Here is a 23,016-nt window from a genome sequence, read left to right as displayed (position 1 = left end):
GTATTTTCTGCCATTATAACCCCTCAGTGACTTCAAATGTGATGTGGTCTCTAAAAAAATGGTTTGTAAATTTTGTTAAAAATAGAAATCGCTGGTCAACTTTTAACCCTTATACCTTCCCTAATAAAAAAAAAAAATTGGTTCCAATATATAAATAGTAGTGGACAACCCCTTTAAGGTAATTCAAGAAAGTGAATAGAACATGTGAGCCATCAAAAAATAAGAAAAACACCAATTTAGATAGAAACCGAGTGTTTTATGGAATTAACATACAACAAGAGAAATGTAAAGAAAAGCACTGACTATGGTGAAATAGTGTGGGATACAGGTACACAGAGAAATAATAGTAGACATGTATTTAAATAACTTATGAAATCATATCAGTGTGATGACATGTGCAATTATCATATTTAACTTCAATTAAACATTCAGCATATTCTACTTGGGCTATGATCACACATTTAGTATATAGTCAGTAGTTTACATCAGTATTTGTAATCCAAAACCTGGAGTGGGTGATAAATCCAGAAGTGGTAACGTGTTTCTATTATACTTTTCCTCTGATTGTTCCTCTCCTGGTTTTGGCTTACAAATACTGATGTAAAATACTGACCAAATACTGATGGTGAGACTGTAACCTTGGACAATGGTCTTCTGCCACTCTTCCTCCCCTAGCAAGTGTTTCCCCTAATATAGCACTTAATATTAAGCATGTATATACTAATTTAGCTGGCCAACCTATTAAACTTACTATAATATGCAGAGATAAACCAATTTGCATGGATATATCATAAAATTCCCTAGGGATAAAACAAGGTGTGCACCAGGTCACTTGGCAAGACAAGAATCCGATTTCGGTAGCATAAATAAAAGATTGAAGTGGTGAAAATAAAAGCGCTGCAATGAATTAAAACTCGTAGAGAAAAAAAAATAAGGTTCAGGAAAGGAAAAGTTAAACACAGGATTTGAATAGATTATGTGCCATGCATTAAAACTTGCAGGGATGAAAATAAAGGTTCAGCAAAAAGATAGTTAAATGTCAGGATCTGAATTGATTATGTATCATAACTCCTAACCGGCAGAAGTGACAATGAAGGTTGACCAAACGGCCAGTTAAATGGCGGATTTGCATTGATTCTATCCCTTTCCTGGCCTCTTTTCTGCGAGACTTTCTCCCTGGCCTGGGAGTGCAGTGGTAGCTCCCAATCTGCTATGTATGTGAATGCTGGAGCTTGAAGCCGGGGATTGGCCATCCTCCCCATTCAGTCTGCACCCAGGCTTGATTGAATACACAGAGCTCCACCGGCTGCTCCTCCACCCGCCTGTCACTGTGTACTATAGTAATAGCAGGCTGTGACCACGTTCCTGGATTGCAGACAAGCTGCTGTGACTTTCTGCCTACTGTGGGATATTCTTATGCTGTGTAACTACTGGAGAATTAGAACGTGGGAGAGGGACAGAAGGCTAGAAGTTACCGCATAGCATTGAAATAAAGAAGCTGCAGGATAAGCTGGTAATATTAATATCTCCCTCTGTATGAGATGGAATGCAGATTTCTGTTACTAGGTAGACTCCAAGCTCTCGGGCTTGTGTGCATTTGTTACTGTATGCTGCTGTCATCACCAGAGCCATGCTAGTCCATGTGCACCTAGCTCCAGAAGGAGAGGGAAGGGACTGGGGGGCTCTCAGGACTTTGGGAACTGCACACTTGTCTGTGTTATGCATGGGTGACATTGAGATTTTTGCAGGGATTTATTTGGGGTCTTTGTTGCTATGATTGTGAACCTCATTGACAGTAGTTCTAGATGCAGGCGAATGTTACAGCAATAAATGCCCTGGTTTTGGTGAGGGGGAAAAGAGTCATCTGTATTCTGAATGAAATACCAGGAATGTTTTGCATCATTGCAGCAGGAGGCAATAATGGACAGCATTGCTGTTTGGAAGTAATGAGAAACATATAAGTGCTTTAGTACATCTCGTACCAGATCATCTCATCCATGCCCATAATGATTGAGCTGCTAAATCGCACTTACTAATAAATTGAAGACTTAAAAGGTGGAGAGTAACAATGTGTTGCTCAAGGTTTCTTAAAATTGCTTTGAAAAATGTTCAGGCTTTCAGTAATTTATCTAATTCTACTAACTGCCAATTAGGGGTTAATAAAGTTTGAACCTTTTCTATGTAATGTAAAGTGTTTATTTTTCAATAACGCCATGTTTATGTGTGTATCTATACTTCTATTAATTAGAACACAAGTCCAATCACAGCCAGTTGAGCTATAAGTACTTTGCTGCGGGTAGTAAAAATAATCAATATATAATAGAAATTTGATGCTGTTAAAAACAAATCAATTCTATTCATAGTTGGAAATTTTCTGTTAACCCCTAATGATCAGGTCTGCTTTGGCCCTTAGCGACTAGCTAATTTTTTTTAGTTTTTCCCTTAAAGTTTTTTCACAGCATAACGATTATTTGTTCATTAGCGTGGTTGTGCAGGCCTTTGTAACTTTTTGCACTGTTTGGGAATAAAACCATACAATCATTTAATAAAAAGGATGCAAAAGACATAAAAAATGTGAAAAAAGAAACTTTCAAAATGTAAGTTTTATTTAATAATTACTAAAAGAATTATCGGCACTATTTCCAATGACTACAGTGATTCCTGCGATAAACTAGAATAATATAAATCCCTGTTAAAAATGGAATAATGTCTAAATATATGGAGTACCTCATTCTAGTATCTAAAAAATGGTACAACAATATATAAATGAATAGAAGTAATTATAAGGTGCCAGTTTTAAAGGAGAATGTCAAAGGTGGACAATTGAGTGACACAATCACATCATGGTCTATGGCCTTATTTTTACCCTTGAACCTCTGAATGCCAGAAAGCAAATGGTTTTGAGAATGCTGACCCCTGAAGAAAAATGGGTATATAGGGGTCTGAAGCAACATATGTTTGTGATTTGGCTGTTCTTAGCGGCTCCTTTCTTGGATTTGAAACTTTATTTCTGAACCGGAGTGTTTCTATTCCAATAGATACAGTAGTGTGAAAGTGTTTAACCCCCTTCCAGATTTCTTATTCTTTTTGTATTGTCACACTTAACTGTCTAATATTTAAATTTGTTTAGTGACCTAAAACATTTAACACAAAATTCAGTTTCTTAAATTAAGGTTTTTATTAAGGGAAAAAGAAATCAAAACCTACTGGGCCCTGTGTGAAAAAGTAATTGCCCCCTAAACCTAATAACTGGTTGAGTCACCCTTAGCAGCAGCAACAACTGGAATCAAGCATTTGCAATAACTGGCAATGAGTATTTTACAACGCTCTAGAGGAATTTTGACTCTCTCAACTTTGCAAAATAGTTGTAATTCAGCCACATTGGAGGGTTTCAGAGCATGAACCTCCTTTAAGGTCATGCTACAGCATCTCAATTGGATTAAGGTCAAAACTTTGACTAGACCACTCCAAGTCTTTTGTTTTTCTTAAGCCATTCAGAGATGGACTTGCTGGTGTGTTTTGGATCATTGTCCTGCTGCATAACCCAAGTGCGCTTCAGCTTGAGGTCCCAAACATATGGCTGGACATTCTCCTTCAAAGATTTTTTGGTAGACAGCAGAATTCATGTTTCCATTTACCACAGCAAGTCTTTCAGGTCCTGAAGTAGCAAAGCAGCCCCAGACAGTCACACCACCACCATATTTTACTGTTGGTATGTTTATTTTCTGAAATACTGTGTTAATATGCCAGATGTAATGGAATGTACACCTTCCAAAAAGTATAACTTGTCTCGTCAGTCCACAGAGTATTCTCCCAAAAGTCTTGGCAGTCATCAAGATGTTTTGTCAAAACTGAGATGAGTCTTTATGTTCTTTTTGCTCTGCAGTGATTTTCGTCTTGGAACTCTGCCATGCATGCCATTTTTGCCCAGTCTTTCTTATGGTGGAGTCATGAACACTAACCTTAACTGAGGCAAGTGAGGCATGCAGTTTGGATGTTGTGTGGTCTTGTGACCTCTTGGATGGGTCATTACTGCGCTCTGGGGGTAATTTTGGTCAGCTGGCCACTTCTGAGAAGGTTCACCACTGTTCCATGTTTTTGCTTTTTGTGGATAATGGCTCACTGTGGTTCGCTGGAGTCACAAAGCTTTAAAAATGGCTTTATAACCTTTTTCCAGACTGATAGATCTCAATTACTTTCTCATTTGTTTCTGAATTTCTTTGGATCGCAGCATGATGTCTAGCTTTTGAGGATCTTCTGGTCTACTTAACTTTGTCAGGCAGGTCCTATTTAAAGTGCCCCAGGAACAAAGTTAATTTTAACAAATCTTAGAATAATAAGTTCCACAATTGGATGTGTTTAAAAAAGTCACTGTGCTGAGATAATCTTATAAATGTGCCCCTGCTGTGTACTGTGTAATGGCTGTATCTGATCGTGCAGGAACATGGTCTGATCATGCCACATTTCCTGTGCAGGGGAGGAAGTAAAAAAGTGTACAGACATTACAGCACAGGATCACAAATAATTCTTTGAGGTAAAACCTTTTTTAAAAACAGGCAGGGAAATGTTTTACCTCTCCAAAAAAAATCCTCTGTGACCCCCTGCTGTAATATCTGTATACTCTTTTGCTTCTACCCTGCCCAGGAGATGTGGTATGATCAGACCATGTTCCTGTTCATGGTTGAAATAAGCAGAATCCTGCTCTTCTCCTTTTTCTGGCTATACAGTACGCTCTGATATCCCAAAATTGGGTTTACCAAGCTAGCGGTTGGAGTCCTACTTTCAATTGAATATTCAGATTTCTGACTGGATTTGTACCACTATTTGTTACTTTAATCTGTTTATACCTAGCTGTGCCTTTATTGGATAAGAGTGTGAACTGCTCTATTTACCTTAGATATTGATACTCATCCCTCCCTGTGCAATGATTAATATCATTATAGTTTATTGCATGAATCATTGCAGACTAGTGGTGGTTATTTAAATAATGGTAATATAAAAATTACATTTTAACAAGTTTTATTTTAACAAGTTTTCATGCTACATTAGAATAAACAAAATATTGTGGAAAATGTTAGATTTTTGCAGCGTAAAGTGTTTTATGTGCTTGCTTTTGTTTTTTAAATTTAATGTTTCACACTGAATAACGTGAATTGGATGTTTCGCCCCCAGCAGTTTGCCCCCCGCACATTTCGTCCCCAGCATTTGGCCCCCAGGATGTTTTGCCCCCGCACATATCGCCCCCCAGTTCGAATCTTCCTCGGGGCAAAATGTACCTGGGGGCGAACTGCTGGGTGCGAAACTTCCTATAACCCTGAATAACAAGTTAAATTAATTTATCAGGTTATGGTCATACTGATAAATTACTGTAAATGGCCTTTTTTGTGTAGATTTTTTTAGTTTTTTTAAATATAATTTTTTAAAATTGCTTACAGTGATTAGTTTCTCATACACATATATATATATATATATATATATATATATATATATATATATATATATATATATATATATATATATATATATATATATATATATATATATATATATATATATATATATATATATATATATATATTATATTTATATTTAACGGCTAACACATTATGATCAGCATCACAATGACAAAGGTCACTGTTAACCTGCAGTTAGGGTACAAGTGTTGCTTTATGTGAACAGACAGCTGAGTGCCTTCTGTGTTTCTAGAAATGACTACAAAGAGTTATGTCCCCTAATCCATAACGTCATAATTAAATGAGTCATAACTGCAGTAATAAGAGTAAAGCATTCATGATCAGAGAATTATCTTATTTTGACTGTTAGTGACTATCAGATAGTAAGACAGTGAAGCCCCCACTCATTGCAGCACTGAACTTTTAAAAATGACCTAATCTACACAATAAGAGCATGGCATCCGTTAACATCTTGTAAAAATGCATACATCTGGTTAAGGAGGTGACTGATCTCATCGGTCTCAGTATATACAGTGGGGAAATTCAGTATTTGATACACTGCTGATTTTGCAAGTTTTCCCATCTACAAAGAATGGGGAGGTCTGTAATTTTTATCGTAGGTACACTTTAACTGTGAATGAAATTTAAAAAGAAGAAACAGAAAATCACATTGTATGATTTATACATAATTAAATTGCATTTTATTGCATGAAATAAGGTTTTGATCACCTACAAACCAGCAAGAATTCTGGCTCATACAGACCTGTTAGTTTTTCTTTAAAAAGCCCTCCTACTCTATATTCATTACCTGTTTACACTTGTTACCAGTATAAAAGACACCTGTCCACACTCTCAATCACACTCCAACTTCTCCACCATGGCCAAGACCAAAGAGCTGTCTAAGGAAACCAGGACAAAATTGTAGACCTGCACGAGTCTGGGATGGACTACAGGATGATAGGCAAGCAGCTTGGTGAGAAGGTAGGTTGCAAAACTTGCAAGACCGATGGTGTATCAAATGCTTATTTTCCCCACTGTATGTGGCTAATATCTGATAACCTTGTTTACTAAAAATCAGTTCTAAATGCACTAAATTGTTAGTCAGCATATGATGGCCTTTAATTTTTACCCAGCAGCCAGCCTGAGGATGCAGAGCTGCAGTGGAAGGACAGAAAAGCAGCCTAAACCAATCATGAGATAGTCTGAGACATACCCCCTATCTTGAGCTCCCTGTAGACCCTGTAGCTAAATTATAGTCAGATTTTAGCTCTGTCCTAATGGAGCTGTGCTAAAACAGCCAAGCAGTAATATCTGTGGAAATAAATAGAAAGTGACCAGCCTTTGTAGATAACAATTTACATTATTTAGCTTGCCTGGACAGTTGCTTTAAAGGAGTATTAAAGTTAGAAGCATGTATCACCTACACACAGAATAGGTGATAAATGCTAAACCCTTATTGATCACCAGAAACCGCAATCATTCAATCATTTTCTTACTACCATATCATTTAAATTGAGTGTCAAGGCTTATATATGACCACAGCTCTATTTAACCTTCTCTTTTCACACCTAAGGCGCAAAACACCCTTTTGGCTGTTGGTTGTTGAGACTGCCTGCAGTTACACTGATGAGCAAAAGAGTAACAATGTTTTGAACTTTTGACTTTCAGGCTCCATATCTCACATTCACTAAAGCTTCTAACATGAGACTACCATTATTTTACAGACAATTATTCTTGATATGAGTAATAAATGAGGGGTCGCTCACTGTTAGGGTTGGGTGCTCAGAGGATAGATAAGTTCCAAATATGTAAAAGAGAACCTCTGCACACCATTGGGAACAAAGGAATCCAAGCGATGCCAATTGTGCAAAGAAAAATATGATTTTATTCATAAATCCCTTTCATTTTCAAAATTCATGTACATAATCCAAGACCATATATATAAACATTTACCACCAACATTTCGTCCTCCTGACGGCATTCTCCCTTACCCACAGCACCAAACTGGTTCACAGCCTATTAATTCCCTTGTACAAGCACCATGCACCAAAGAACCTTGATAAAGACTAGTGTTGAGCGAGCACTAAAATGCTCGGGTGCTCGAAGCTCGGGCCGAGCTCGCCGTGATACTCGGGTGCTCGACCCGAGCAATGAGCCCAATGTTAGTCTATGGGAGACTCGAGCATTTTTGCGGTGACACCCCCGGCAGTTTTTTAAAAGTCTAACAAGTGCCCAAAACGATAGTGACAGTGCTCAAATGACAAGGACAGCATGGGGATTGCCCCATGAAGCATTTCTGACCCCCAGATCACTGCTGTCAACAACGTGGTCAGAGGTATTAAGCCACTTTTACGGGCTCACAATAAAACGTTCAAAAATGAAAGTGAAACTTTTTTCCTGTGAAATATGTTAAGGAACATCCTTTCCAGGGAAAAGACTTGTGTATAAGTTAAAATAAATGACCAAAAACAAAAATACTCCTCCACACCTTCAGCTATGTTCACAAGTAGCATTTTTTATGCGATTTGCACTTTTGTATTGCTTTCAACTATGACAAATGCATTCACCGTGAAATGTCATTTTAACATTTTACAACCTTATCTGGCCATGTGCTGTGTGACACATGCATACAGTGCTGAAAATACATGGGAACAGCATGGGGAAGACCCCTGGAAGCATCTCTGACTCCCTGGTCACTGTCTAAAAGTGTGCCCATCATAAGTGATCCTTGCCGCATCAGAAGATGCAGACTTGCAACTATCCCCATGCAAGTTCTAGTCCCAGGGCAGTGTTCAATTTTACCTCCCCCATTCCTTGTAATGCAAGCGCAAGTATGCTGCCTGCCACCCACCCACCCCCAGGCTGCAATACCATACTGCTTGCTTGCTTGAACTTGAAATTGGGCCTTTTAGGCATGTGGAGGTGGAATCTGGCCACCACGTCTTGGCTGTTGGCGGCCGGGTGTCCATACTCAGTCCCCAGCTGCCCGGCGGCCGGGTGTCCATACTCAGTCCCCAGCCGCCCCGTGGCCGGGTGTCCACACACGGTCCCCAGCCGCCCCTATTTCTCCTTGGAACATCCCCCCACATGCTTTTCTTAGCCCGGCCTGCTTTAGGCAGCATTGGACGAGCCCACCAGAGAACCAGACTCCTCCGGTGGGCCCTGACTTATCCATCGGTGGAGTTGAGCGTGCCAAGGTGAGGAGCATGATGATAACAGAAGTTAGCATCTGCTATGTTTTCTTTTAATGCAAGTGTAAGTGTGCAGCCTTCCACCCACCCACCCCCAGACTGCAATTCCATACTGCTAGCTTGCACTTGAAATGGGGCCTTTTAGTTTGGAGGAAGCCGAAGAAGCCGAAGCTGGCCACTACCTCATGGCTGCTTCTGCAGCAAGGTATCCATACTCTGTCCCCAGCCACCCAAATTTGTCCTGGTGTGCCTTATACATAAGATTAAGCGTGTATACTAAAACACTACCTGTGCCCTCCCCAGTGCATTTAGTGGGAAGGAGAGCCTATTCCGCTGTAGTGTGTGCATGCCAAACCCCTGTTCATGGTACATGCGAAGATGCCTCCCACCTTGCACCTGTCGTTGCAGACTTGCAACTATCCCCATTCAAGTCCTTGTCCCAGGGCAATGTTCAATTGTACCTCTCCCATAACCTTGCAATGCAAGCGCCAGTATGAAGCCTGCCACCCACCCACCCCCAAGCTGCAATACCATACTGCTTGCTTGCACTTGAAATTGGGCCTTTTAGGCATGTGGAGGCAGAATCTGGCCACCACGCCATGGCTGTGTCGGCGGCCTGGTATCCATACTCAGTCCCCAGCCGCCGGGTGTGCCCGCTTGCTCCCCAGCCTCCAGGGGGTGGCCGGGTGTCCATACTCTGTCCCCAGCCACCCCTATTTGTCCCGGTAACCTTTCCCACACTTTTCTTAGCCTGGCCTGCTTTAGGGCAGCATTGGCCGAGCCCACCGGACTATCAGACTCCTCCGGTGGGTCCTGGCTTCTCAATCAGGGGAGTTGAGAGTGCCAAGGTGAGGAGCATGATGAGGATGATAGAAGTTAGCATCTGCTTTGTTTTGTTGTAATGCAAGGGCATGTATGTAGTAGCGGCTAGGCCGGAGGTGGTCAGCGTTTTGGCACATATCCTACCTCATCTGAGGATTGCTGGATGTTTTCCTGCTACTATCCAAGTTCTATGACTCCCGTTAAAACAAAGCTTCTGGTGATAAATGATGGATGAGGTAGTGGCAAAGGAGAAAGAGCAGGAGGAACAGGGACCATTCACATCAATATCAGGCCAGTCAACCACACATGTCTTGTAGGATATGTTTCTGTAACAAAAGGAGCGGTTCGGCTACACAGTTATAGGGCATACAGTGAGTGCAATGCCTACCAAAAATTTAGAGGCACTCCAATGCCCCTTGGAAATTACATGGAGGTCAGAAGGCCTTAACTAAACCTTTTTTTCCATTTATAGCAACTGGGTCTCCTGTGCACTGTTGGCCTAAGCAGTGAATGGAAGGCTTTCTGAAAATTGAGGAACTGCAATGCCCCTTACAAGAGCCATGTGTGGCACCCCAGGGGTCTGGTCACCACAATAATAGAGATATTACGTCAGAGAGCAAGTGGGAGGTTTCCTGGTCAGGATCCCTTAAACATGCAACATCCTCCTGCCCCAGTCCTGGGAGGGGAGAATTCTGCCCTTATAAACTGGATCTGGGGCGGGGTTGAGTGAGTCAGAGAACAGAACAGTCAGAGTGAGAGCAAGGGAAAGTAACAGCAAGGAGCTAGGAGCTAAAGACCAGGGGCTGGAAGCTGAGCAGAGCTCGCCCTGGCAGAAGACAATAGGAACCAGACACAGGAGTCCAAGGCTGTGAGGACTTATATATCCAGCAGCAGAAACCAGCCGGCAGGGGATTTCAGTCCTCTGGCCATAGAAGCCCGGAGGCTCAGTCACAAGCAAGGGACCAGCACCGCCATCGTGGAGCGGAGGCTAACAGAAGGCCCCAAGTCACCAGCCATACGGGTGAGCACTACACGGTACACTCAGGGACGTGGGCTACTTCTACCCGCTTACAGCTAGGTAGCCAGGAAGAGTGCAGACAGATGGGGAGGCCTACAACTCCACATGGCCAGGGGAACTCCTGCTTGCTCACAGACTGACCAGGCCTCTTATGCTAGCCAGTACTCCCGGGAGGGTCTACCTTATAATCATCAGTAAAGACCCTGAACTGCACTGGAAAGACTGAGTCGTTTCTGCTGCGCTCGTGCACAATCACCCCCATCATCCACACTCACTGCCCTGAGGCTATACTCCTCCCGTGGGGAGTTATCCCATTCTCTGCTGCACACACACCAGCCTCAGCAGTCTGCCTCGCAGCGGTGGTACTCCCTGACCGCAATCCACGGGTGGCGCAGTCGGACAATTAACCTCGAAACCTAAGAAAGATTGCCACTGGTTTGACCAGCCTGAGCCACGGGACGGGGTCACCGCCACGGAGACTACAGACCCCAGAGAGAGACCCAGTACCGGGTATCCCACACACGTGCACACACGGCCCAGGGGGCGTGTCACATGCAGTACAGCATATTACAAACATAAGCCCCATTATTGGGGAGCTGGTCTCCCATAGTATTTGCTTATGCTTTCCAAGCAAAAGCTGCCAAAAATAAGGGCGGAGGAACTTGCAATGCTGGCACCCTGGTGGTATAGTGGTGGTGGAGGCTGAGGATAAGGAGAAGATTAAACAGCCGAAACGAGGAAGCGTATACCCATGTGTGGGTGTGAAGCGGTGCATGTGAATACACCTCCCGAAATAACACAGTGGATTTGACTTTGTTACTCTGCTGTCATTTGGTGGTGATGAGAAGTCTGGCCCAATCCAGCCCTTGTTCATTTTGATGAGGGTCAGCTTTTCAGCATTGTCAGTTGACAGGCGAGTGTGGCACTAAAAACACGCTCCGATAACACGCTAGTGTCAGGGCAGGCCAGGACCTCCAAGGCGTACAGAGTGAGTTCATTCCAAGTGTCCAGCTTGGATACCCAATAATTAAAAGGCACAGAGGAATCACAGAGGACGCTGGTACGGTCGGCAAGGTACTCCCTCACCATCTTTTGAAACTTTCCACTCCTTGTGAGAGTACCCCGCGCCTCAGGGCCTGTAAGCTGGGCGGGTGTCAGGAAACTGTCCCAGAACGTTGACAGTGTTCCCCTGCCTCTGCTGGATTGGAGTTGCATCTCTCTCACCTATACGCCTTGGTTGGGCAACGAACTGTGACCTCTGCCGCTAGCGTGTTCAGATGGGAATTTTTTTAAGAGCTCTGCAGCAAGGGCCTTCAGGTACTGCCCCATTTTTGTAGACCTCTCCACCTCAGGAATAAGAGAGTGAAAGTTCTCCTTGTAGCGGGGGTCTACAAGTGTCACCAACTAGTAATGACTGTCACCCAACATTTTGACAACGCGAGGGTCACGGTTAAGGCAGCGTAACATAAAGTCAGCCATGCGTGCCAGACTGGTAATGGGCAAGATTTCCGTGTCCTCACCAAGATGACGACTGACCATGCTCTCCTCCTCCTCTTCCCCCTGTCCTCAGGCCACCCACGCTGAACCGACATTATGACACTTGTACAGGTACTACCGTCTACAACGCATGATAGCACCTCCTCTCCCTCCTCTCCCTCCTCTCCCTCCTCTCCCTCCTCTCCCTCCTCTCCCTCCTCTCCCTCCTCTCCCTCCTCTCCCTCCTCTCCCTCCTCTCCCTCCTCTCCCTCCTCTCCCTCCTCTCCCTCCTCTCCCTCCTCTCCCTCCTCTCCCTCCTCTCCCTCCTCTCCCTCCTCTCCCTCCTCTCCCTCCTCTCCCTCCTCTCCCTCCTCTCCCTCCTCTCCCTCCTCTCCCTCCTCTCCCTCCTCTCCCTCCTCTCCCTCCTCTCCCTCCTCTCCCTCCTCTCCCTCCTCTCCCTCCTCTCCCTCCTCTCCCTCCTCTCCCTCCTCTCCCTCCTCTCCCTCCTCTCCCTCCTCTCCCTCCTCTCCCTCCTCTCCCTCCTCTCCCTCCTCTCCCTCCTCTCCCTCCTCTCCACGTTGGGATGAGATGAGGCTGGGCTGTGTGTAATCGCCCTCTACGGCTTCTTGATCGATCTCATCATACTCTGGCTGCAATGCCTCCTCTTTAATACTCTGCAGAGAGCGTTGCAAAAGACAGACAAGTGGGATGCTTACACTAATGATGGCGTCATCGCCACTCACCATCTTGGTGGCCTCCTCAAAGTTTGTCAGGATGGTACATATGTCAGACTTCCAGGTCCACTCCTGAGGTCTGATGTGTGGAGTCTGACCTGAATATCGACGGCCTTGTTGCAGCTGGTACTCCACAACTGCTCTCTTCTGCTCACAAATCCTTTGCAACATGTGGAGGGTAGAGTTCCAACGTGTGGGGACATCACACACCAGTCGGTGAGCCGGAAGCTGCAGACGCTGCTGCAACATAGCAAGGGCGGCGGAAGCTGTAGCCGACTTGCGAAATTGAGCTGACAGGCAGCGTACTTTCATGAACAGATCTGGCAACTCGGGGTACGATTTAAGAAACCGCTGAACCACGAGGATAAGCACATGAGCCAGGCATGGTACGTGTGTGATCTCACCTCGCCTCAGAGCCGCCACCAGGTTACGGCCATTGTCACACACGACCATGCCGGGATGTAGGTTCAGCGGTCTCAGCCACAGATCTGCCTGCTCTTTCACAGCTGTCCACAACTCACAAGCAGTGTGAGGTTTATCACCTAAGCTTATGAGTTTCAGCACAGCCTGTTGCCGCTTGGCGGAGGCAGTACTGCAATGCTTCCAGCTTGTAACTGATGTGGTGATATCGGAGATGGAGGCTGAACATGAGGAGGAGGAGGAGGAGGATGCGCAGGAGCTGCACTGTGGGGCAACTCTGACTGACATGGGGCCCGCAATCCTCGGTGTGGGGAGGATGTGTTCCGTCCCAAGGTTCCGACTGGGTCCCGGCTTCCACTATGTTTACCCAGTGTGCTGTCAGAGAGATGTACCGTCCCTGGCCACAAGCACTTGTTCACGTGTCCGTTGTCAGGTGGACTCTCCCAGTAACTGCATTGTTGAGGGCACGGCAGATGCTTTGGGACACGTGCTTGTGTAGTGTAAGGATGGCACACCGGGCAAAATAGTGTCGGCTGGGGACCGAGTACCGAGGGACGGCCACCGCCATAAGATTGCGGAAGGATTCCGTCTCCACCAGCCTAAAAGGCAGCAATTCAATGCAAGCAGTCGTGAAAAGTGTGAATTTAGGCCTGTGGGGCGTTGGCTGCGAATTTCCGCTTTCGTTCAAAGGTCTGGGATATGGACAATTGAACGCTGCGGTGGGACGTGGACGTTGATGCTGTTTCTTGAGAAACTGCCATAACAAGTGAAGACTGAGAGGAGGGGGCAACTTTACATGCAGTATGGACAGGGGATTGCCTTGCACACACAACAGGGGCTTCTATTGCACGCACAACAGTGGAAGAAGCAGTGGTGACACCCGCTGACACTGGTCGTGGACCCTGGGTTTCACCCCACAAAGTCGGGTGCTTTGCTGCCATGTGCCTGATCATGCTGGTGGTGGTCAGGCTGGTAGTTTTATCACCCCTGCTGTTGCTGGCAAGGCAGGTGGAACATATGTCCTTTTTGGGGTTATCAGCAGAGTCTTTAAAAAAATTCCCTCATGTTGGTGTTACGGGGAACGGTTGCCTGCTTTCTGTCTGCGACCACCACACTGCTTCTTCCAGCCTGTTGGGGTACTCTGCCTCCCTCCCCCTGTGTGCTGCTGGCCTCACTCTGCATGTCCTCCTTCCACGTTGGGTCAGTTACTAGATCATCCACCACTTCCTCCTCCTCCACTTGCGCACCACGATCCTCCTCCTCACTTCCTGGCAATTGTGTCTCGTCATCATCCACCTCTTGTGACAGATTGCCAACGTCGACTTCCTTTGGCCGTGGCTGTTCAAATATTTGGGCATCGCAACATGGGATCTCCTCTTCCACCACTTCAAGCGGAGCAGGCTAGGGGCCCAAATATGGAAATGGACGAGTGAACATCTCTTCAGAGTGTCCAAGTGTGGGATCACTTGCTGTCTGACGACACTCGGCATGGTGGGAGGAAGGAGCATCAGGGTGAGGAGGAGTATGCGGTTGAGACTCACGGCTACTAAGAGTTGACCGTGTGGAAGACAGACCGGAGGTGGTGGTGCCCAGGTAACTGGAAGTATTATCTGCTATCCAATTAATAACCTGTTCACACTGATCAGTTCTCAATACTGGTGTTCTGTGCTTCCCTAATAATTCGGTCAACAAGTGGGAGCGAGAAGATGTGGCTGTTGGTTGTGACACATTTTCACCTTGGCCACGGCCCCGTCCTCTGCACGAACCATCACCAGAACGTCCACTTCCACGTCCCTTGCCACACGCCTTGCCCATTGTAAATGAAGTAAAATAGCTTACCCTTGCACTATCAATGGAAAAAGGGTAATAGAGTAGATTAGAACCATGGAAGAGGAAAACCAGTTATTGTTTACTGGGGTATACCAGACTTTTTTAAATATATAGATTTGCGGCTGAACAGTGAGCGACACACTCAAACTGTTTTTTTTTTTTTTTTTTAGATACAAATGGCCCAAAATGGATAATAGAGGTTTGAACCGTGGAAGTGCAAAACACTTCTGTTTCTCTAGCCTACACCAGACTATTTTCAACAGTTATATTTGTGTCTGAAAAATCAGAGACACACTTTTTTTTTTGGTGGGGGGGGACGCACCAAAAGGTTAATAAGACGGGTATTTGTACAGTGTGAAGGAGGAAAAAAAGGAGGATTTAGATGAAAAAAAAGGATTTTTCCTGGCCCCCGACACCAGGTGCTAAGTTCAGCAACAGGAGCACACAGGACTGTAATGCAGCGTTTGCTGGTATAACCACTGTGTCTCCTATACAGCCTGCCTGCCTGGTATCTGGGATGGATATTAGTCCTGAAAAGGACTTTTTGTTTGTTCTGGCAGCCTTTACAAACTATTTCAGTTAATATCTCTCCTTAAATCAGCAGCGCTGTCCCTACACTGTCTAATCCGGAGCGACTGTGTCCAAGATGGCGGCGCCCGGTTTTAAATACTCGAGGTGACGCTGTGCGGCCAGCCAATCACTGTAATGCCCACAACCAACATGGCTGCAGCATTAGTGTGACTGGCTGGCAATCCCTGCATGTTCATTGGCTCTGTAAAGAAAGCCAAACATGCAGGGCGGAGACCCGAGCTCCCACCCGAGTAACCCGGAAATGCTCGGTGCTCGCCGAACATCCCGAGTAGCGTGATGCTCGGGCGAGTACCAAGCAGTGTCGAGCATGTTCGCTCCACACTAATAAAGACCCATACAGGTCGAAACGTTGGTGGTAAATGTATGTATGTATATATATATATATATATATATATATATATATATATATATATATATATATATATATATATATATATATATATATATATATATATATATATATATATATATATATATATATATATATATGGTCTTGGATTATGAACATGAATTTTGAAAATGGAAGTGATTTATGAATAAAATCATATATTTTTCTTTGCACAATTGGCATCGCTTGGATTCATTTGTTCCCAATGGTGTGCCGAGGTTCTCTTTTACAAATTATTCTTTTTATCTCATACATAAATTTGATTTGCAACTATTTAGCCTATGATTAGTTATGCAGTTTCTTGCCATGTTACTGCATTGTTACTGTTTCGCTCCTGTTCTGTATACTACAAAATACAACCTGTTCTGACATACCCTAATAGCTCAGTGTGTTAGGTTGATTCCCAAGTGAAAGTCACTGTCTTGAATCGAGGCGCAGCGGTGAAGATTTTCCAAGAAAAGAAAACCGCTATATAGAGCTCATAGATTGCGGTCTCTCGGGGAAGAAAATTGCCAAACTGCAACATGTGAGTGCCATGACAGTTGGAAGAAAATAAAATATTATCCGTGCATTGATTTAAAACCAAAAGGTGGGCATCCAGGCAAAATATCGGGGTCAACAAGTTGGCTCTTCAAAGTCTATCTGTTCTAGTGCGACAAACATGGTAGTGGAGGTGGCACATATGCTTTGTTTTGGTGAGATCATAGATATCCATGCAAGCACAGTGCAACGCATGTTAAACAAATCTGTAATAGTGGCCTGAAAAAAGGTGTAGAAGCCTCAACTTAAATATCGTAATTAGCTTCAGCTCGTGATTGCAAAAAATTACAAAAAGTGAACCGTAAAAGATTGGAAACGGGTGAGTTGAACTGATGAAATGAAAGTCCATAGACTAGACTCTGATGGGTACAAATAAGTCTGGAAGAAACCAAGGAAAAAGGGGTTAATGGATTAAGAAGTTATAGGAATTGTCAAGTTCAGTGGAGGAATCCTGATAATATGGGGTTGTTTCACAGCGATATGCATTGGATACTTGATCAGGATTGATGGTGGTCTCAACACTGAGCTATATGTAAGTATGCTCCAAGACAAGTTACTTCATACACTTGTGTACTTTGGGTATGAAAAGGATGACATAATGTTCCAGCAGGACTACGACCCGAAGCATACATCGGGATTGGCGAAGAAATTGTTCAATGACAATAGAGTAGAGGTGCTTGATTGGCCCCTACAGTCTCAAGACATAACGCAATTGAACACCTGTGGGTAGAGTTGAAGAAAAAACTGTATACATACCCAAGTAAGTTGACCAGTATGCACCAACTTTGGGAATATGTAGACGAGGCCTGGTTATAGATTTTGGTCAAGACATGCTTGAATCTGATGAGGGCATTCCCAGAAGGATTAAGGCAGTTTTGAAAACCAATGGTGGATTTACAAAATACTAACCATAATAAAAAAAAAAATTTAGATTTTGTGAGGAGCTGCCCAATTCCTAAAGACTGATACTTTTCCAGCAACGGACCACCATTTTTGTCAATATTATTATTGTGTTTTATTAGTGATTTACTAGTTATGTTTTATATAGTTCTTCTAACTTGTCAGTATGTGCACTAGATTCGCTTGTAAAATGTCCAGCATTCCACTAATCTGTATATAATGTTATCTATCACAGGAGTATCTAACCATTGTTCCAACAGCCAATTATCTCATTATGTGTGTGTAGATTGTAGACACATTGGAGCCGTCCCCACAAGGGGGTCTTGCATGCAGTCTCAGATGAAGGCTTCTAGAATATTCTAAATTGTTTTAGGGAACAGTGAACGTTTAAGGGGGAGGGTGTGATCACTTCTGACCTGGGAAGGGGACTGATCCCAGTGGAAGGAAGTGGAGACATGTTTTAGAGAGTTGGGTGGAAGGATTGAAGGAAGAGGACGGAGAGCGTGGACTTGGAAGGATGGGTGGATAAATATGTTACCATTATGGATTATGTGGGTTGGATTTAAACTTTCTTAAAAGAACTGTTGATACTGGATAGAGGATCATGGACTGTGGCTACAGACTATACAGGCTGGAAATACGAAATCTGTGGGCTAACCTAAAGTTGGGGGACAGGGAGTATGGCCTTATACAAAGCCAGTGGAACTTCTGAGCTCAGATTGGGAACTTAAGGACTGAGAGAACTGTATTTTGGCAATTTACCTGGAATTGCTTTATTACCATGGCTGTGATCAATAAAATATTGTTGCATCGTTAACTTGCCTAGGTGATTACTTACAACACCCAACCTCAGATCTCTACATATTTCTATGAACAAAACAGTAACCATGCAGTGATATGACAAGAATCTGCATAAATAATCAAATGCTAAATAGCTACAAGTCAAATTTATGTAAGATAGTCAAGATGATTCTCTATAAAAGAATGTCAGTCTCTTATTCAAAGCAGCATTGGATAGTGAAATATAGAGCCTGAAAGTGAAAAGTTTAAAACATTGTTACCCTTTTGCTTGTCAGTGTATAGCATTTATTACTATTTAGTAGAGAGGTCAGCTATGCTTATGGATGGAGTAACTATGTAACTAAGTTTTTATCAAGTTGAGGAAGATAATTTGCTTAGGATCCTACAAAACTCTCTAAGAATTTGTTACTGTATTTTCTGTCAACTTACTATTTAGAGCTCAGCTATCAGCACTATAGTATAGATGGATTATCAATTATTATATTTACGATGTGTGATCAAAGTAGTTGCAAAAATAAGGATCCAAATGTTTTTGGCCAACATTTCTGATTGGTCTGACTGTAGAGTTGAGATGGAACAAACTAAAACAATCTTGTAATATGAATTTCTTGGTTAACTTGGCTTTGGAGATTGAAATTACGCAAAATCACAATTTCTTGCTTTGCTAGTCCTAATTGAACATTTTATTATACAGTTTCCATTTGGAAAGAGTTGGCATAAAGTCACTGCTACTCTAAAATGACTGAATTATTAAAACATTCTAATACTTTATGGCAGATGAATAATTTGCCTTATAAAGCAGCTTTTTATGTTATCTACTTTGTAGGACAACAAAAAGTAGTGAACTATGTAACTATGTATGCATTGAGACATAATACAGATTGTTCTGCATCTCTATTTTTGCATACAATTTTTTACAGCTCTAGCATTAGATTTTTTTTTTTTTGTAGAATAGATAAGATAGAGTATCAATGCGGTATTGTTTTTGAACTAAGACAGTAACTCATCATTTAAGGGGTTTTCTCGTTATTTGTGTTGAGCAAGCATGCTTGACACTGCTCGGTACTCGCCCGAGCATCTCGCTGCTCGGGATGTTCGGCGAGCACCGAGCATTTCCGGGTTACTCTATCGGGAGCTCGGGTCTCCACCCTGCATGTTTGTCACTCTTTACAGAGCCAATGAACATGCAGGGATTGCCAGCCAGTCACCGTAATGCCGCAGCCATGTTTGTGGGCATTAGTGATTGGCTGGCCGCACAGCGTCACCTCGAGTATTTAAAACCGGGCGCCGCCATCTTGGACACAGTCGCTCCGGATTAGACAGTGTAGGGACAGTGCTGCTGAGATATATAGTGCGGAATAGGTAGTGTAGGGTCTCTAAAGGCTGCCAAATCAAACAAACAGTCCATCTCAGGACTAATATCCATCCCAGGTATCAGACAGGCAGGCTGTATAGGAGACAGTGGTTATACCAACAAACAGTGCATTACAGTCCTGTGTGCTCCTGCTGGTCAAATTGCTAGACTTATCCCCCAGTCTCAGGGGCCAGGAAAAAAACGTTTTTTTTCATCTAAATCCTGTATTTCTTTTTTTCCTCACTGTACAAATATGCGTCTTATTAACCTTTTGGTATTCCGCCCCCCCCCCCTAAAAAAATTTGTGTCTGTAACTGTTCAGACACCAATATATCTGTTTAAAAGAATCTGGTGTAGGCCACAGAACTAGAGCTGTGGTTTTCCTCTTCCATGGTTCAAATCTCCTTTTTATTACTCTTTTGCCATGGATAGTGCGAGTGTAAGCTATTTTACTTCAATTACAATGGGAAAGGTGCGTGGCAAGGGACGTGGAAGTGGACGTTCTGTTGATGGTGCGTGTAGAGGACGGGGCCGTGGCCAAGGTGAAAATGTGCCACAACCAACAGCCACATCTTCTCGCTCCCAGTTCTTTACTGAATTACTAGGGAAGAACACAACAACAAGACCACTATTGCCACCTGATGAGTGTGAAAAGGTTAATTGGATAGCCGATAATACTTCCAGTTAACTGGGCACCACCACCTCCGGTGTGTCTTCCACACGGTCAAGTGTTAGTAGCCGTGAGTCTCGCCTGCATACTCCTCCTCACCCTGATGCTCCTTCCTCCCACCATGCCGAGTGTCGTCAGACAGCAAGTGATCCCACACTTGGACACTCTGAAGAGATGTTCACTCGTCCATTTCCATATTTGGGCCCCTAGCCTGCTCCGCTTGAAGTGGTGGAAGAGGAGATCCCATGTAGCGATGGCCAAATATTTGAACGGTCACGGCCACAGGAAGGCGACGCTAGCAATTTGTCACAAGAGGTGGACGATGACGAGACACAATTGCCAGGAAGTGAGAAGGATCGTGGTGCCGAAGTGGAAGAAGTGGTGGATGATCTAGTAACTGACCCAATGTGGCAGGAGGACACGCAGAGCGAGGCCAGCAGCACACAGGGTGAGGGAGGCAGAGTACCCCAACAGGCAGGAAGAAGCAGTGTGGTGGCCACAGACAGAAGGGGGAGGAGGAGAGCATGGTCAGTCGTCGTCTTGGTGAGGACACGGAAGTCTTGCACATTACCAGTCTGGCACGCATGGCTGACTTTGTTACGCTGACCCTCGCGTGACCCTTGCGTTGTCAAAATGTTGGGTGACAGTCATTACTGGTTGGTGACACTTGTAGACCCCCGCTACAAGGAGAACTTTCACTCTCTTATTCCTGAGGTGGAGAGGTCTACAAAAATGGGGCAGTACCAGAAGGCCCTTGCTGCAGAACTCTTAAATTCCCATCTGAACACGCTAGCGGCAGAGGTCACAGTTTGTTGCCCAACCAAGGCGTACAGGCGAGAGAGACGCAACTCCAATCCAGCAGAGGCAGGGGAACACTGTCAACATTCTGGGACAGTTTTCTGTGACCCGCCAGCTTACAGGCACTGAGGCACAGTGTACTCGAACTGACGCGCCCCCTGGGACATATTCCTTTTTGAGGGGAATACCCGGCACCGGATCAGATGGGGGGTTGTAGTCTCCGAGCGGCTGTGACCCGGTCCCGTGCCCAGGGCGTCAAGCTCAGTGTTATGTGGCAGTCTTTACTGATGTTATTAAAGTTCGTTTTGTCGACTACGCCACCCGTTGTGATGCGGTCACTGTGGCCGCCGCTGCTGCTGGGTCCGCTGAGGCTGATGGTGGGTGCGCAGCTTGGTGGGATAACCCCCAACGGGAAGGGTATAGCCTCAGAGGGGACAGGCGCAGAGGATGGGGGTTGTGGTGGTGCGGTGCAGCCGGTAATGATGACAGACTCGGGTTGTGCAGTTAAGGGTCTTTACTTACTGCAGTTGTTATACGGGTCACTCTAGCTCCAAGTGACCACCCGAGCCGTGCTGCGACCACCAGGTCCTGGATCCGGCCAACCCCCAAACAAGTCCGGAGCGTGGCCCTGAGCTCTCTCTCTCTGTCCTCTCTTCAGCCGTCCCCACCAGTGATTCACCTAAATCCAGCTCCCTCGGGCCTTCTGTTGGGCAACCTTTGGCCTCAGGTTCCCTGACCCTCCGTGTGGTGTGCCTTCAGGGTGAATGTAGTGGGTGACCGTGACAGACACTGCCCACGGTCTCCGGTCTCTGGCTGGGGAATGTCTTTACCCCCACCAGCTTGGGTTCCGGTACCCTTCTGCTGACTCCTCACCCGGTGATCTGATTTGGGTTCTTGGGTCCCTTCTTTGTCCCCCTCTGGGTCTTTCTGTACTCCACTCTCTCACTCTTCAGGCTCAGGTCTGCTCTGCTCCCTTGCTGCAGGCTGACTTCCTCTGCAGAAGACTTGTTCTCTCCTTCTGACTCTCTGCATCTGACCCTGATCTTTGATGGTGCCCACCTTATATACACCCTCTATGTGTGAGCTCAGGTGACCAGCACCCAATGAGCTCCTATCACTACCCAGACTGCTCCCCCTATCTGCCCCTACACTACATGGGATGTTCCTCCCCCCTCCCACTCCAGCCAGGAACAGGCTCGGTCGCACCTGCACATTTCTAAGTGGGAGTGCCGTCGGCCTGCTCCTCTGGAATGGGATGTATGTAGTGCATGCAGTCTATCTGAGCTCAGTTCCACACTCCTTCCTTACCCGGGAGTGGAATATCACACCTCTGGGTTGAGGTGCAATACCCCTGTAGCAGCCGAATCCTCAGGGTGCTACAGAACAATGAGTGGAAAGCTTCAAAACATGGTGAGGGAGTACCTTGCCGACCGCCCCAGCGTCCTCCGTGATTCCTCTGTGCCTTTTAATTAATGGGTATCCAAGCTGGACACTTGGAATGAACTCGCTCTGTACGCCTTGGAGGTCATGGCCTGCCCTGCCGCTTGCGTGTTATCGGAGCATGTTTTTAGTGCCGCTGAGGGAATTATAACTGATAAGCGCACTTGCCTGTCAACTGAATGCAGACAAGCTGACCCTTATCAGACTTCTCATCACCACCAAATGACAGTAGAGTAACATAGTCAAATCCACTGTGCTATTTCGGGAGGTGTATTCCCATGCACCGCTTCACACCCACACATGGGTATACACTTCCTCATTTCGTCTGTATTTTGCTCTTCTCCTTATCCTCAGCCTCCACCACCACTATACCACCAGGGTGACCGTGGTGCATGTTGCCAGCATTGCAAGTTCCTCCGTCCTAATTTTTGGCAGATTTTGCTTGGAAGGCGTAGGCAAAGACTATGGGAGACCCACTCCCCAATAATGGGAATAATGATTTTAATATGCTGTACTGCATGGCTCTTGTAAGGGGCATTAAAACCGTCTTGTTAAGAAACTGTGACCTCCACCACTCTTCCAAGGGGCAT

General features: G+C 44.9%; 1 protein-coding gene across 2 annotated transcripts in view; it reads left to right on the top strand.

The window, feature by feature from the left end:
* The first annotated feature begins 1,200 nt into the window (after nt 1-1,200).
* Nucleotides 1,201-23,016, top strand: part of LOC141164964 (teneurin-2-like) — a 2,056,926-nt gene continuing 2,035,110 nt past the window's right edge. For both annotated transcript variants that reach the window (XM_073650623.1, XM_073650622.1), the window contains exon 1: nt 1,201-1,513. The gene's annotated coding sequence lies outside the window, so the exon portion shown is untranslated. The remainder of the gene's footprint in view (nt 1,514-23,016) is intronic.

This window comes from Phyllobates terribilis, unplaced genomic scaffold (assembly GCF_046119375.1).
Source record: "Phyllobates terribilis strain yellow unplaced genomic scaffold, ASM4611937v1 Scaffold_11__3_contigs__length_659146591, whole genome shotgun sequence".
Taxonomy (NCBI): Eukaryota; Metazoa; Chordata; class Amphibia; order Anura; family Dendrobatidae; genus Phyllobates; species Phyllobates terribilis.
This window is presented reverse-complemented; position numbering and strand designations above follow the sequence as displayed.